Source organism: Alexandromys fortis, unplaced genomic scaffold (genome assembly GCF_014885135.2).
Source record: "Alexandromys fortis isolate MF-2015 unplaced genomic scaffold, M_Fortis_MF-2015_v1.1 scaffold_7, whole genome shotgun sequence".
In the NCBI taxonomy this organism is placed as follows: Eukaryota; Metazoa; Chordata; class Mammalia; order Rodentia; family Cricetidae; genus Alexandromys; species Alexandromys fortis.
The window spans coordinates 17,700,668-17,717,039 of record NW_026067920.1 but is presented as its reverse complement, the minus strand read 5'-3'; the positions used below and the strand labels follow the sequence as shown (position 1 = coordinate 17,717,039).

The 16,372-nt window shown below is 43.5% G+C and overlaps 1 protein-coding gene and 1 long non-coding RNA gene across 4 annotated transcripts in view; one reads left to right on the top strand and one right to left on the bottom strand.

Moving 5' to 3' along the window:
- The window catches only part of Egfr (epidermal growth factor receptor), a 173,170-nt gene that overhangs the window by 73,131 nt on the left and 83,667 nt on the right, over window positions 1-16,372 (bottom strand). The window lies entirely within an intron of this gene.
- On the top strand, window positions 5,024-16,317 carry LOC126500947 (uncharacterized). Its single transcript, XR_007591468.1, has 4 exons — window positions 5,024-5,155; window positions 8,745-8,849; window positions 10,550-10,788; window positions 13,696-16,317. It is a non-coding gene; the product is annotated as an uncharacterized lncRNA (long non-coding RNA).

The following is a 16,372-nucleotide window of genomic DNA, read 5'->3' as shown; positions in this document are numbered from 1 at the left end:
AAAAAAAAAAAAAAAAAAAAAAAAAAAAAAAGAAAAAAAAAAAACCCCAAAAAACAAAAAAGAAACAAAACAAAACAAAAAACAACAAAAAAGAAAGTTTATATCCCAAATCTCACAATGCCTTTCATAGAGTAAATATCTGAATCATCTCCTTACAAAAGAAGTAACATTTGCAAAATGCTTTCTTGGCTATGTTGCAAGAAATGCTGACTTTAAATTCATGCCTACCCAGGAGGTTCAGGTATTGAAAAAAATCGGCCTCACAGAGAGACTGCTAGCATGGGGGGGGGGGGCAGTTGTGAGGTGCCTGAGCAGAGATGGCTCAAGAAATTTGTACAGAATTCAACAAATGTTCTCTGGGCGCCTTCCCAGTATACAAACACAGAAACTCCTATATCCAGAGATCATGGAAGGAGATCATTACCTATGCTTATCAGGCTTTGATAATCATAGTTTAACCTTGTCGTCATTGGAAAGTAACCTACCTTGGTTTCAGTGAGATTTTGCATTAACAGCTGTATGGTTGATCACCTAATCCATTCATACATTGGCAGCCATTTCCTGAATGTAATCCCCACACCTATCCCAGCACTGAGTTTGTTCAAGTAAATGCGGTGGCAATACAACAAACCAGCAGTAATTCTTCTACAGTGTCACACATATTATGAACATGCACTCACGTGACTTGCACTCTAAGGTGCAATGACTGCTCAAACCACATCCTTTTACAAGAGGAAAGAGGGGCCTGAAAGGAGCTTTTCCAAAGGATTTTGAGTCCTGAGCGATGAAGAATGATGCAGTGCTGGGCAGAGGATTAGAACCAGGGGGCAGGGAGAAGAGGAACAGAGAGAAAACCTAGAAAGGAGAGGCATGAGGGGGGCCCAAACACAGCTGTTAACCGAGGTGAACTCCTAGTCCCATTACAACAGCATCTGTCGGGAACGAGACAGCACTGATTAGCACAAAGAGATCTGGTCTATCTCAGAGCCTCTGCTGCAGGGGAGGGGTTCTGAGACTAGGGTCTATCTCAGAGCCTCAGTAGCTGGGTAGGGGTTCTGAACTTGGGGTCTTTCTTAGAGCCTCTGCAGCAGGGGAGGGGTTCTGAGACTAGGGTCTATCTCAGAGCCTCTTCTGTAGGGGAGGGTTCTGAGTTTGGGGTCTATCTCAGAGCCTCTGCTGCAGGGGAGGGGTTCTGAGTTTGAGGTCTATCTCAGAGTCTCTGTTGCAAGGGAGAGGTTCTGAGTTTGGGGTCTATCTCAGAGCCTCTGCTGCAGAGGAGGGATCCTGAGATTGGGGTCTATCTCAGGGCATGTGCTGTGGAGGGGAGTTCTGCATTTGTCTAGCAAAAGAGGAAATTTTTGCGTTTTCTTTTTTTTCTCAACTGTCTTCAGCTACTCAGCGTGGACTCATCTTGTCCTAGGTGTGGGTTGGGTATGGCTGCTTCTGATACACAGAAGCCAGGAGGCACAAATGACCTGGAACTTCCTCAGGTTATAAAGAGGAAGTGAGGGGCCAGCAATGTGGGATGAAAGGTCACATTATCTACAGGGAGGCTGCTGAGGACAAATGAGCCATGATAAAGGCTGAATATCTGGAAAGAAGGGAGTGTAAGGGAGATATGGTATACACGTGATACAGTGGTATAGATGTGGATACAGTGGTATAGATGTGGATACAGTGGTATAGATGTGGATACAGTGGTATAGACGTGGATACAGTCAGGGCTCAGAAGGCTCTAAGCCAAGGATGCTATTCTGTGAGTTTTCTCCCATCACAAAGCTCTGTAAGTCAATTGCTCTTTCTTTCAGAACTGGCTGTTACCACACAGATGCTAAAAACATTTGTGCTGCTGAATTAATGGCTGGTGAAAGTTGAAACTTTCATGTTTTTCTGCTCTGGGAAGAAGTTATGATATTAACGTCAGTTTGGCTGAAGCTACCCAGGAAAGTTTTGTAATCCAAAACAGACCAATTCTGCAATGACATGCTGCGTTTCTAGACAGTGTCTTCTTCTTCTTCTTTTTTTTTTAACTTTATTTATTTATTGGAGAAGAAGGCAGTAACAAAGGTTGGCCTTGGTTGGGAGGAGGATGGAGAGGAAGGCAGGTAGGAAGAAGATACACGACTTTATGGTTACAAGCTCAAAGACAAACAGTACAGAGCCTCTTAACCCCTCCCACCAATGCACAGAGAAGATGTCCGGGACATTTCTAATGACCAAACAGGCATCTAAAAAGGGAAACACATGATGTCATGGAAACAACACGTGTCAGCAGTCTGAAGAGCAGGGATGTCCTCTTCGCTTCTCCTCCGTGGCCTCTGAAAGCACAGAAGCGGTGGAGGGGGGAGGGGCGCTCCCACAAGTCTGAAGAATAGTTTACTTTCTCTTTGCTTTCAGAGTTTGATCTCCAATTTTATTCATGGTCATAAATATCTAAGACTTCAGGGGTTTGCATGATATGGAATTTCCAAGGGGGACGACATGAAGAAATTTTGTTTTTAATATTAGAGATTTCATTACCCTGAACCATCTGTGACATTTCCCTGTGTTGTAACACTTGGATGTAGTTCATGGAATATTCCAGGCTCTCACAAGAAGATTCACTTATCTCTTTCTGGCCTGTAAACCAGTCCAGTAGAGTTCCAGCTTGCAACAAACAGGCAATTCACTCAACCAGAAATCATGTTATCTCATCTCCTAAGCACGACACCTGGTAAGTTTCTAGCCCTAAAGCTGCCCGCCTCGTTTTCATCACCTGGTTTTCTTTAAAAAAAAAAAAAAAAAAAGTTTATTTACTTTTGAAAATTTCATTCATGTATATTTTGCTCATACCTACCCCTCACTTCCCTGGCCCAAACTTACCCTGGATCACCAGTCAACATATCTCCTTCTCAATATTGGCATTATGTCCTCCCACCCATCTCATTACATACTGAGTCCAATTACAGCCACCCAGATATGCCTGAGTCTGGGGTCATTCACTGGCAAATGTGCAAGCCACATTCCCAAAGAGAAACGAGTCTCTCTCCCTCCCTTCAAAGCCATCAGCTGCCAATAGCTCCTCAGCTGGGGGTAGGACTTCATGGGCCCCTCACCTATCATTCTTATACATGTCTTATACATGTAACCACAGGTGCTGTGTGTTCATGCGTACACCAGCCGTGTCGTGTGCAGAGGACATTATTTCCCAGCATTTCTCTGTATCCTCTGGCTCTTACATTCTCTCTGCCCTCCCTTCTACGATGTTTCTTGAGTCTTGGCGTGGGGCACAGGCAGATGATATAGATATCTCATTTAGTGCTGTGCCTCTCTTAGGACATTAACCATCTACAGCAAAAAGAAGCTTCTCAGACCAAGGCTCAGACTGGCCTCCTCCCTAGGACATTTCTGTTTGCAAGCAATATTAGCAATGCTTTTTAAGTCTGCAGTGAATGAACCATAGTGGGACATGGGTAGACCAGAAGTCCAAAAGCAGGCTCCCCCCCGAGATGTTGGATTCTTGTCCCCAGGGTATATTGTAAAGGGAAAGAGTGAGGAGACAGATGGTGATAGTGTATCTCAGCAGAACTAAGCGGCAACAGCATGACCGGGTCTCAATAAAATACCCATGCCAAAGTCCCCTTAGAGGGCTTCCAGCCTTAGGCACTTCCATTTTGAAGGCATAAAGCTCTTACTCTCCCTTTTTCTGTGGCTCAGTCTTCTGTCATTTCCTGACGTTCAGTTCTTTGTCTGTACTAGGGAATGAACTTGGCAGTTCCCTAGACAACCTAGACCTCCATTATATGCAGGTACCGTGGCCAGTGGACATACATGCAATAACAGTAATAATCATATCAGTAGTAATAAGAGGCAACCGGTGACAACGCTTTACTGGAAATGTTGTGAGATTCATCAGTCACATCCCAAAGACTTCATTGATTACTAGCCTGTTAACAAGCCTCACATACATACCAGGCTCATACTTATTGCTGGCGATGAAGACTCTGCCTTCCAAGAGCTGATTGTCCAGCAATGAAGACAGGCCTGAACTATCCCAGGCTAATTCTTCTCACAGGACTGCTCAGCTCATTAACCCCTGAAGGGGAAGTATATGGATGCCTTTGCTTTCTGGGTCATCCACTGCCACACAAACATCCTCATTATAAGACAATTTTTTTTTTCTCTACAGAAGCTCATAACCTTTGAATGAAACAATGGAAGTAATTATTTGTCAACTCAAGAGCCAGAGAGTAACTCCACTGTCGTTAATAAAATTGCTCGGTATCCATGCAGTAATTTGAGTTATTCATATGGAATACGAGGAAGTAGAGACTGGTCACAAGCTGTCTTGGGTTGTCTATGGCATAAACCAACAAGCTTGGGGGTATGTGTAGCTGGGGGGAGGGGGAGAACAGGAGTGTCCTCTGGGGCTTGGGGAACATGCTGCTGTAGGTGCTCTCAGGGACTGCAGAAAGTCGTCCTGCCAGCAGTCAGAAAAAAACAAGAAACCACAGCAAGGTGACAGAAAAAGTGAGGCCAACATGTGGCCTTGCTGCAAGCAGAAGAATCGTCAAGTTTGGAAGGCACATGAGTTACTGTGGATTCTGAGGGGCCCTTAGCTTCTACAGTTTTCTCAATCATTCTAGGTGATATTGATAGAAGAGGAGCTGGAGGGGTGAGAAAGGGGGGCAGCCTACCTTTAGCAATGGTGGAATCACGTCCTCAATTAGGAGTGAGCCTCTCAGAGGCACTGAGAAGGACAGACCAAGGAGATAGGAGAGCTGGGACATGTTGGAAACAATGGACAAAGTACATACAGATGGATACTGTAGACACGCTGTCCTCCTGCCCATTAAATCACCTCAGGGTCTTTGTCAAAGCTAAATATTCTTGAATGTTTTTAACTGAACTGAATTTCACTTATAGGCCAAGATATGGAACGAGAGTTAGATTGCTAAATGATGTTCTTGGATCAAGGAGTGTACCCAACTGAAACTCCTAATGGCCTTTCCTTATTGTTGTCTCGTCAAGGAGGCACGCTGAAAAGACGCCGAGAATGTGACATGAAGAACAGACAATCTACTGGTCAACCACACAAACACACGCAGTTCATCTACTGCAAAGATTGCACTCTTAGAGGACAAACAGGATGTCACAGAAGCTAATCAAGGTCAAGGTAAGATTCCAAGATAAGGGTCTACCTCCTGAGAGTCGGGGTCAAGCCATTTCCTGGACACTCTCTCAGTGCCTCAGTGGATTGAGTTAGAACACAAATGTCGCACTCTGAACAAATTCAGACACCAGTTAGGGAAAGATTCCAGAAATCTCAGCATCCAGCTCATACTCTAGTTTCCTGGCAAGGAGCAGTTGTTGGGGATGTGCATCTCCAGGGCCAACGGTTTCTCCAAAAGGAGAGCTGGAATCAGACACTTCCGCCATATCCCGTTGTCTCAGACAAGGGATGCCAGTGAATTCGGAATCTACAATCTCACTTTGTCACAACTCACAGAAAAGGGATGTTGATTTTTACCGTCTTACAAATCGTTTATGGAGGAAAGCACTTGATATGTTGTTAGAAAGTTGCTTCAGCGGGACATGAATTAACTGAACATGACGTTAGGGCTGCAGAGCATCTATGTAACAGAGTGCCCAGCATGTGCGAGATCCCGACTTCCATCTCCAGTACCAGAAACAACATGAAAAGCAAAGAAATGCAAAAACATTGCCGTCTGAGGCTTCTTATCAGCTTAGATGTGGAATTCAGATCTTATTGGTACCATTTCCCCGATAATGCCAGCTAGCTATGAGGAGGGTGGGGTAGGAGTCTCACACTTACTGGAAACACATATCAACAACAATTCTTTTCTTCTTAAACTTTGAAAGTAAAAGAAAGGGGTTGTTAAAAATAAAAGCCCTGTTAAAATATATTGTGTTCAGTCTTCCTTTCTAACTTGACTCTTTTAAGTAAGGTAAACACATTCCCCCTTTGCTTGATGTTACACAAACTTTTCCCAGAAGATTTGGGGTAACCTGTCAAGCAGCTGGTCATATTTCAATCTGCCAGGCCTAGGCCTGCAAACCCTTTATCTTCACGTGGCCTGGGGTGCTTTCCTGAGGACAGCAGGTTTAGGCCTATTTCAGCTGGGCAGCTCTATCCCGAGGCTCTGGGCATTAACTGAGCTGTAGTCATTTCTGGAGGACAAAATAGAGTCCCCTCAGCTTGCACCTGGCAGAACCTTCTCAAATGCCCGAGGCAGGGTAGGTGTTGAGGCAGGCTCACTTAATGACCAGACACAGCTCATGGCCAGAAGGGTACACACAGTCGCAGATGGACTCCCGACGTTTTCTATTGGCTTTTACAATGGTATCAACTGTTATCTACTTAGCCTGCCCTGCTCTAGTTCTGTAGCTCCAAGCCCGAAAGAACAATTGCTTGTAAGAATTTTACAGAGAGAAAGGACACATACTAACACCAACTTGTGCTAGAAAGTTTAACCCTCACCCCCTGCCTCTGATTCTGAGGTAAGAGTATAATCACAAAGCCCTCACAAGAGGCTCTGACTGTTGGATTTACAGGCACAATCTGTCAAATGTTAGAAGCCAGCCTTGTGTAATCTCTTCATTCCCTTTGTTCAAGGCCTAGTCCTATACAGATCATCTCTCAAAGGAACCTCAATCTTCCTGGCAGCAGAATCAAGGTTCTCATGACAATAACGTTAAACGTTCTCTGTTATTATAAACCTATCCAGGAAGCTTTGGAATTCTAGGATGCCCTCCTCATAAGTCTTCCTGAAGGCCAGGACATGTCACCCACAGTCACCACCCACAAACACATACAGCATTCTCGATGCTCTGCTAAGTACTTCCCGCCACGTGCCCGCAGAGAGCATGCTTTCAGAAATCAGCCTTTTGTGGCGGCCCTACTTCACAGCAGTCGGTGGAATAGGTCAGGACCACTCTCCCTGGGGAATCTGCCTGTCATCCAAATCAGCTTCTTCCCCGTGGTGTCTGTTGCTTTGCTAGTGACAAATGTCCCCTTACTGATAACAGCCAAGCCCACAAGTCACCCATTTTGACTAGTTCCCTTGTTTGTTTTGCTTTTGTGGATCAGCTAATCTGTAAGGTGCCCACACAATATGGGCATTACGTAGTAGGCATTTTACCACAGAAGATGGGCCTACTTTCCTTCCGGATGGTGTTGCATCCTTTACAGTGTGCAACAGATCTCACTGGTTCAGCAGACATTCATTATCCCAAAAGGGAGCAAGGCAACTTTTATCCACATTCCCATCCCAGCTGACAAATCATTTCAATAAAATAATACACAAATTCCCCTTCAAGGATGAGATTCAGTTAAGACATTTATTCACCTGGAGTATTTTAGACTTTATTGTGAAGAACTTGAAAATTTCTGATCCCTGTATAATACCTGCAATGGGCCATAAATGATTGCTTTTGTTATCGCTTGCAAGCATATTGATGCTTTGTTATTAAAGGCAAGAAATACTGTGCAGAGATTGCTAGAACTAGGCAGAGGAGTCTGAGTTCTAGTTACTGCTAAACAATAGGCTAACTGTGCGGTTCTCTAAAGAGCCAGTTTCCAGTAAAGGGGACGTGGGCTATGATTTCCAAGTTCTCTTTAAGTGTCCCTCTAGTGTAACAAATGGACCAGGCAAAGCCACGAGAATACACAACATCTTGGAAGAAGACCTGAAAGTCACTTCTTATCTCATTGCTCTTCAGGGTCTGCAGTTTGGGGCTATACAGACACACCTCTTCCAGCCAGCTTTCCTAGAGGGTGTAAGTCTCCATGTGGGCATAAGACCATGTGTTTCTAAGAAGGACTAGAACATGCAGGAGCAAGATGGCTGCTGTATTATGCTTCAGACCCTTTATTTTTAGACAACATATCATTCGACCATCACTCCAACATGTGATAGATAAAATGAGAACTGAGGTTTAGATGTATTAAGTAACCAAGTGGGCAAGGACCGAGTGGCAATAAAAGCCTTCCTTGTCTGACTCTAGGGCTGGTACATGGCTCAGGGCTCCACCTTAACACTCCGGCATCACAAGTAGTTGTGTAAAAGTAAGGTGGAAAATTCGATTACTTGAATTTCAGGGAACACACCCATCAGAACAGGAAAATAAAGGAGTCAGATATCAGCAGGTATTGGGAAAGCTTTCATGCAACAGAAACTTCCGGATGTCTCTCCTGAAATATAATTTGTCACGACAGCTTTTTGGTGACATCTTCCAACTTTCTAAAGTTGGCCTACGACCCAGCAATCTCCTCCTACAACCCAACAGAAGCAATCAGAAAAGTGTACTAAAAACACATGTGATAATATAATAAACTCATAGTCACCAAAACCAAAATAAAACACAACAAAGATTGGGAAACAATCGCCAAATCTACCGGTGGTGGATGGGATGGATAAACACAGCACGACACTCTTATGGTGGAGCTGTCCATCACGAGAACAAAAGCAACACAGCTACATGGAACCACAGGAAAGTATTTCTATATTATGAGAGAGAGAAGCCAGAAGCACTGGGTAGTTATTTCCATTTATATAAAATGCCAAAGCAGGAAAACAGGCTTCCAGGAACATCAGGCGAGGGGTTACCCTACACCTAAGAAAGCACAAAGCATGCTGGGGTTTTAACGGTGGCCTTGTCTCCCGTCTGAACACTGTCTCCAAAGAGCTGATTGGTTTATAAATGTCCTCAAACTACCCAGCTTGCCGCTTGCCTATTTTCAGACTGCAGCCCAGCAGTGTTTATGCATGGGAAGGTACTAAGAGACCAGATATAGTGATTATTTGCCTCAGAAAACTTTCCAGTCAACCACAAATGATCTGCAGAAGGTGAGTGGCTTTTACTTGTTTGCTTGTTTGTTTTTGCTGTTGATCACAAAGAGTCGCTAGGAGTGGGTTGATGGCATGAGTATCTCAGTGGTCTGCAATAGGGTAGACACAAAAGAGGCAGAGAAGCCCAGGTTCTCCCAGAGCTTAGAGAACTCAGAAAAGGCATGTCTTTCTGAAATGCATGCTGCTTATCCTCCTTGTCCTGGGAGAATGCACTTTTAGAGGACTAACAAGACTAAAATCACTCTGCAGTCAGTGCAGGGACTGGGGAGTGTTTTCTCAGACACTTCCCATCACAGACTCCCTTCGGTGTGAGATGACTCAGTTTGGAAATGGTTCCTGGGATTACTAAGGCTGCCAATGCATGATCAGATTCTATGATCTTGGTCACTTTGGGTTGTCCCATTTAGTCACTGCAATTGTGACAGAAACACAGCAGTACTACTGGCCTTGTGTCATTATTAGATAAGGTGTTAGGGAACAGGTTACTCTAATTGATTGAAATTTCCATTTAACTGAGAGACTTTCTGTTTAACCGAGGGCTAACTCTCAGTCTCTAACTTGACTTTCAAAAATCTTTCTATAGCGCATGGGAGTCCCTGTTCTGATGCCACTACAGCCCTCTCAATGACAAGGGTGTCAGGGTCAACATGCCACCTACTCTTCACTTTCCAAAGTATACTACAGGGTCACTGCATGTTTATGAAGCTTTGTTTTGTCTTCTTTGACAACTCTCTGGACCATCACGACAAAACTGATTCCTGTTCATTATTTTTATTCTTTTGGATTTTTGAAACGGGATCTCACAGTGTAGCTCTGGCTGTCCTGGAACTCACAATGGAGATCAGGCTGGCCTCGAGCTCCCAGAGAGTCTCCTGCCTGTGCCTCCCAAGTGCTGGCATTAACGGCACGTGCCACTACGCCTGTCTTGATTCCTGTTTAGAAGGCATCTGATGTTGTGGTTAGTTCAACTACAAAGCTACATGCTGTACTAGAATGCACACAGCAGATAGGGATCCTGGCACTGACTGTCTGTCATTAATGACTTTGGCCCCTTAACAAATGCCATAGGGTTTTACAGTATACATAAAGACCACGAAGTCACCAAATCTCAGCTGGTATTCATCCTCATTGCTTCTGATTTCATGAGCTGCTTGGGAAAAGCCATTTTCATATGAAAAAAGACAAGATAAATCCCTCAGACTCAGGTTCCTGGTTTGGACAAACTGCAGCCCTTGGGTCCACAAGGTTCTGCCAGGGTCCCATGAGTCTGACTGTGAGGCTACGTCTGGTCAATGACATGACACCTGACTAGAAGTGTCAACTCCCAACTCACCTGTGTCTGCCTCTAAGTTATAGGTTAGAACCATAGACCAAGCCCCATGCGGTATCCCCCACTCCACCCCATCTGATTCAGTCTGTCACCTGGTTGTTCAGCTCTTACCATGGCCAACATGTTTGCGACCCTGCCTAGTGCCTGTCTTAGATTACTCATGCAGACTGTTAGGAACTCCAAAACTTGGAAAGCTCTCTGTAAGGAAAAAAAAAAAAAAAAAACCTGGCTACAGCTGTCACAATGCTGTGACTAAGCCATCCTTAGAGCAGTGCTGACATCCAGGTGAGTCGCTGGGGATCCTAGAAGGTTTCCAGTAATCACCGTATTCTGCTGGTTTCACCCACTTCTCACCCTGCCTTTTAAGGGAAGTTCCCAGCCCCCAGCAGGAGAGCTGCTGTTGTTCTACTGCCTAGAGACCCTGTGTTCATCAACCTGAGCATCTCAGAGGAAACCGCCGAGACCAGGTGTCTTTATCCATCTCACCCTGAGAACCAGCTGTCTTTATTCACCGTGAGCCTGAGATCTCTACTCCCTCTCATTGCCTCTTTCAGATCGGTGTTCCTACCCCAATTCCTGCCCTCAGGTGACTCTCAACGAAATGAGGTAATGTGAAAAATGCTTGGCACAGGAGAACATGTCATAAGGGTCTTTATGTCACCTCCTTCCTGTTTCCAAAAGTCTCCTCTTCTTGGCATTACCCAGGTCCTCCTAAATATGGTACTTACCTGTCCTTTCTCCAGTGGGTTGCCAACATAAAAGGATAAGTCCTTTCTAAAAAAACTCCCTCAGAAAACACCTAATGCCCTTCTCAAGTTAATACTTGCCTGTGTTTGATTCTATCTTCATTTAAGCCACTTAACTAAACTCGCCCACTCCTAAGATAAAAGTGGCTCACATTTCCCATCAAGAATTAATTTCTATAGGATTATATCCAGTCTAGGCAGTCACGATATTTTTAAGTCACATTTCGAGTGATTTAAAAGCTACTAACCTATTCATCACGGCAAGGGGGCGTGGAGCACAATGGGTCCTGCCCAGGAAACTGGACTCCGTGGCTAATAAATAAAAGGTGTGAAGTTACCAAATCAAAAAGAAACAGAAAAAAGAAAAGCAGAGCTAGCGAGCCAGATGAAACCTGCCTACTTGGGGAGCTGCTCCAAAACTGATTACTGTGGATTGCAAATCATATCCTGGTTGATTGAGCCCCAAACCACAAAATGTCTAAAGAATGAAGCAAAACACTTTAGTTCTAGTGCTGTGAGATGTGACTGGATTGGAGTTAAAGGACTCAGCCCCACCAGCCAAGAGGGAGCAGGCACACTGGATACCCCCACCCAGCTGGCAAGATTTCTCGGGAAGAGAGCAGTCAGCTGTCTGCTAGCATTCAGCGACTCCAAATCCAATTTCTATGCTTTCTGAATCAGTTCCTGGGATATAAATGGAAGAGGGAGAAAGCAACAATGATGCTTCCAAGAATAAAAGCAGTTGCAGGTCTGGAATCCCCCCAAAACTCCACTCACTGGAGGAAGCTTTTCAGGAGGCTCTCGGATCCCCTTCATCTCTGCATAGCGTCAATAGAAAATGAAATCACTCCCCATCCTGGCTTCAGAATGCTTCTTCAGCTACTTCACACCTGGGCCCAAGATCTGCCAAGGGCCAGCTGGTCATGTGCAGTCTAGTGGATGATCGCCAGTGAGAGGCAGAAGAAAGGGGAACAAGCAGAAACCAGTCCGAAGTAAAGCATACAAAACAGTATTTGAAATTCTACTTCTGGTTAGGAACAGGAATCGTCAGGAAATCTCAGGAGCTATGGGACAGGGTGGCTGCTTCGTCTTTGATTTCTGTTAGGAATGCTCTTGAACAGTCTTGGTTTGGGATACATGCTAAGACAATGATAAATGATTTAATATTTGTAAGACATTTAAGATGTAAAACAAAGGTTTGTAGAATCACTGAGGTTAGTGTAAATCAAGGGATTGGGCGTTCCCAAGCTCTGCCTCTCCTACTGTGGCAGGACCACCCCACACTGAAGGACATGGTCTTAGAAGATAGAGCAGCCTTCGGTGCAACAGCTCAAAAGAGCACTTCTGTTTCGTTGTTCACTCAGATTCATAGAAATAGCTGTGCCCACAGGGATTCACGCTCTCTCTCTCGTTGACTCCATTCCTAGTTATACAAAGATACAGGCAAGAAGAGATCACAGATGTCATATTTAGAATTTATACACAAGGTATATTATATACAGCTTTAGAATAGTAAGTTTCTCAAAAACAAGAAAGAAAAGAAAAAGAAAAAGAGAAGGGAAAAGAAGGGAAGGGAAGGGAAGGGAAGGGAAGGGAAGGGAAGGGAAAGGAAGGGAAGGAAGAACTTAAAAGTTTCTTTTTTCTGGAAACTCTTTGGAAATTCTCACAAGAATTTTAAGATTCTTTCTCTCCTAACCCACAACAGCATCTTATAGTTTTCTACTTCTACAGCAAATGCTCATATGTTCTGACACTTTCCCCTCAAGCCCTAACGCTCTTTCAGATTTGGTTATGTGAGTAACCATGCTGAATAGAAAAGGTCCTAGGCCCAGGTACTGCATAGCTAATGTGCCCCACTCACCAGGACAGAGCTAGCTCCCCTTTTCCTTGCAAAGACTCTCAGCTGAGAACTCTGTTGGTGCACTTTGAAACAGAGGATGGTTTCCTATGCTTAGTTTGTTTGCTAAAATGCCCCACAGGGCAGACTTCCATTGCCAGGAAAGAAACCCAATCTAAGACCTTCACATTGTCAAAATTTGTCCTGGGGAACAAAGGTTCACACCTAAGCACAGAGGAAGTATCACTTTAAGGGCTGACATGAAATCAAGTCTCCCTGCCCCGGTAAGGTTCTGACTAACACTGACTCACATGGGAAAGACAGGAGGGCATTGAATCTCTGCTTTCCAACCTGCCCTGTCTTGCTTTCAGTGCAGTCTCTGGCATAGGAGTTGCTTCCAGCCAGCAGCTAGTGTTGCTTCCTTGTAGAAGGTCCTTGATTTTTAATTTATTTATTTTAAGAATCATGAGACTATATCTCAAGAGCAAAGTATGCTTAATGCTAGTTAGCTGTGGACACATGCCAACACTGACAGCTATTTTATTCACACACACACATGCGTGCGCACATACACACACACACACACACATACACACACGCATATTTTTAACAGGAAAGCATGCCTATCAGCTTAACTACAGAGCGACTAGATACTTGGGGAAACTATGAGCACATGCAGGTATGCTTGGTTTGGATTACACCAGTATTGTTGGGTAGATACTTAAATGACTTTGTAGATCTCATAGTTTGAGTCTTCTGTACACACTACCATGTTCCCTTTCTAAGTTCCAAAGAGTTAGAATTTATGGCCAAATATTCATGCATGTTAATCTTTGCTGTCTAGTCTACTAAATACTACTTTTTGTTGCCTCCCCCCCATGTTTATCATACTATTCTATTTTACTATTATTTATATCCTTCTATTCTCAGTTCTACTTTCAACACTGAAAGGCAAACATCAAGGTCCTGCCACCTTCTATCTCTATTGCCACGGACAAGTCTTAGACACGAAAGATGCTTGCGACACACTGGAGAGGTCAAAGACGTTGTGCTTTAAGTCAGATGTTGTAGCCCATACTCCTGCTCCCTCACCACCTCCTATGCCAGCACAAGATCAGATTGGACCCTGGAATGGAATGGCAGCTCCACAGAAGTGTGCAGATGCGTTCGCTCTTTCCTCTCTAGTCACATCTCACGATCCACAGTGATTTCCACCGTTACTCATGAATCCCAAGCATGCTATCATCTTCTGCTTAACTTCACATCATTGGCTTCTCAAAATGTACCACTTAAGACTCATACTTAGCAAGAGTTTTCCCTTCCAAAAGTTATCCACAGAACCTGGCCTTACTGTATAAACATGCACAATCAGGGATGCTCGTTCCAGGCTTTTATAGGAATGAATCAACGATGCAACAGCAGGGGAAACGGCAGGCATAGTAGGAGCTATCTACACACCAAAACACAGGCTAGCTATTTCTAGAGTTAGTTGGTTTCTATGTTTCAACAGGAAAATGGCACAAATTGCAATAATCAAAGAGAGAGAGAAAAATAAAGGACACTGCCATAATTCTGAAAATCAGTTATCGGTTTTAAATTATGTTATTTTTGTTGCCATTTTCATTAGACAAATATTCTTCTGCTACCCATCTTCTTCTTTTTAATAGGAAAGCAATCTGGAGGTCCTGTGTCAGTTTTGAAATGTGGAATGTAAGGTTATATAGATTTTTACGCTGTGTCATATTTTCCCATAATTTTTGAGCATCTAAGAATAAACACGTACTCTGACTGTCAAAAAGGAAGGAAAATAGAGGTGGACTCACTTGTGAAGAGCAGATGAGGATACCTCCCTGTTCTGGACACTGGTCTTCCTTCTATGAATACATGAGATGCTAGAGGAGCCATCTGAAGTTTAGTATGGGTTTGCATCAGTTTGTGGGTGGAGAGGGAGTAGCTAAGTACCTTCCATGAAGCTGCTAGCTGCCCCCTCCAGGTTTCCCAAGCCCTCATATAATGGAATGTCTACAGATAGCAATTTTTTCTAACACTCATAGTTTTTCAGGTGTCTTGTGTAAAAAATATGACAAGAGCAGGATTGCAGACTTTAGTCTTTAGAATAAGTCACAGTGTAAATAAGACTCTCATTTAGGTCCAATCGCTTAATTCTAACACCTTTAAAAGGATGGAGCTTTTTCCTTTCATCTTTTGAGGATGAACACCCAGGAAGACATACAGATATTTCTAAGAAATCGAATGGGAAACAAGGAAAAAGATAACCTTCTGTACCATGGAATGTTCATTAGTGGGCCTTTGTTTATTGGCACTTTAATATAAAGTACAGCATCAGTTTCATAGGATCTAATCATTTTTCTTAGATTGCAAATCATTCATTTTACAAGTAGGTCCACCTCTCTTCTAGTTCATACCATGGAACAGGGGAAAAAGACGCAGATAATGCAGACTGAATGGACAATGTCTGTGTCATGCTTCTATCGAGAGCTGACTTCCAATCGTAACCGCAAATATTGCTCAGCCAGCAAATCTGTGGCCTCATGAATTTGGAAGTCAAATGTTCTCTGAAGCAGAGGGAATCACGCCAGGACTCCATATGGCACGGTCTGCTGCTCTGTGGTAGGGACGTCGCAAACTGCTGGAAGGAGTTCTACTCCTTTCTCAAGCCTGGTGCCTTCTCACCACATTCTAATGGTGCTTTACTGCCAGTGGTTCACACAGAAATTCATTAACCGTGGAACGGGAATAACAAGCTGTTCACCGCCTTTACTGCACAGGTGCTGTAGAAAGCAAAACATAAAAGTGGGCGTGTGTCTTTGAAACGCCTGAGCTTCATAGGAGGGTTTCTTTTCCACGGAGGGAATGACTGTTTTGGGATCGGTTTGCTTATCATGTAGCTTGGAATGGAAATAAATAAAATATGTATTACTAGTGTCAGAAAGAAAATATGGGGAATAGGGTGCAATGGGCAGAGAAGAAAAGCATTAATAGTTACAAAGTCGACTGTTTGTGTAAACCATGATGTTTGAGTTTCAGTAACCACATGCTACTGTCTGAGCTTTTGCACCTTATGAACACATGTTTCTATATACATTTATATATTAAACATTGTTATGAAAACAAATTTAAGAATATTTGAGTCAAGAGTTGAGGATAATTTCATGGTAAAATGGTAATGTCTTGTTTGAGATTTCTAACATGCTCAATAAATAACAATTTTAAAAACATCCTGGATTTAGAGGCAGTTATCTATTTAAAAAGTAAAATGCATTTTCTCTTCACATTTATGTAGTATATTATAAGCTACCACACTATATAGGATATAAAAGCATTCCAGAATATCGGTAAAATGTCTTAGAATCAAAGAGCATATTTCAGATTAGCTCATTCATCAGAATTTCTAGGAAGAAATGATCATTTTGGTACCAGGAGATGGCTCACAGCTTTTGCCATACAGCCCAAAGACCTGATTTCCATCACCAGAATATCCTGGAAACCTATATAAAACCCAGATGTGATTCACACATCTGTATTCACAGCCTTCCCTTGGCGCAATGGGAGTAAAACTGGAGAATCGGGTGGAAGCCCGCAGGTC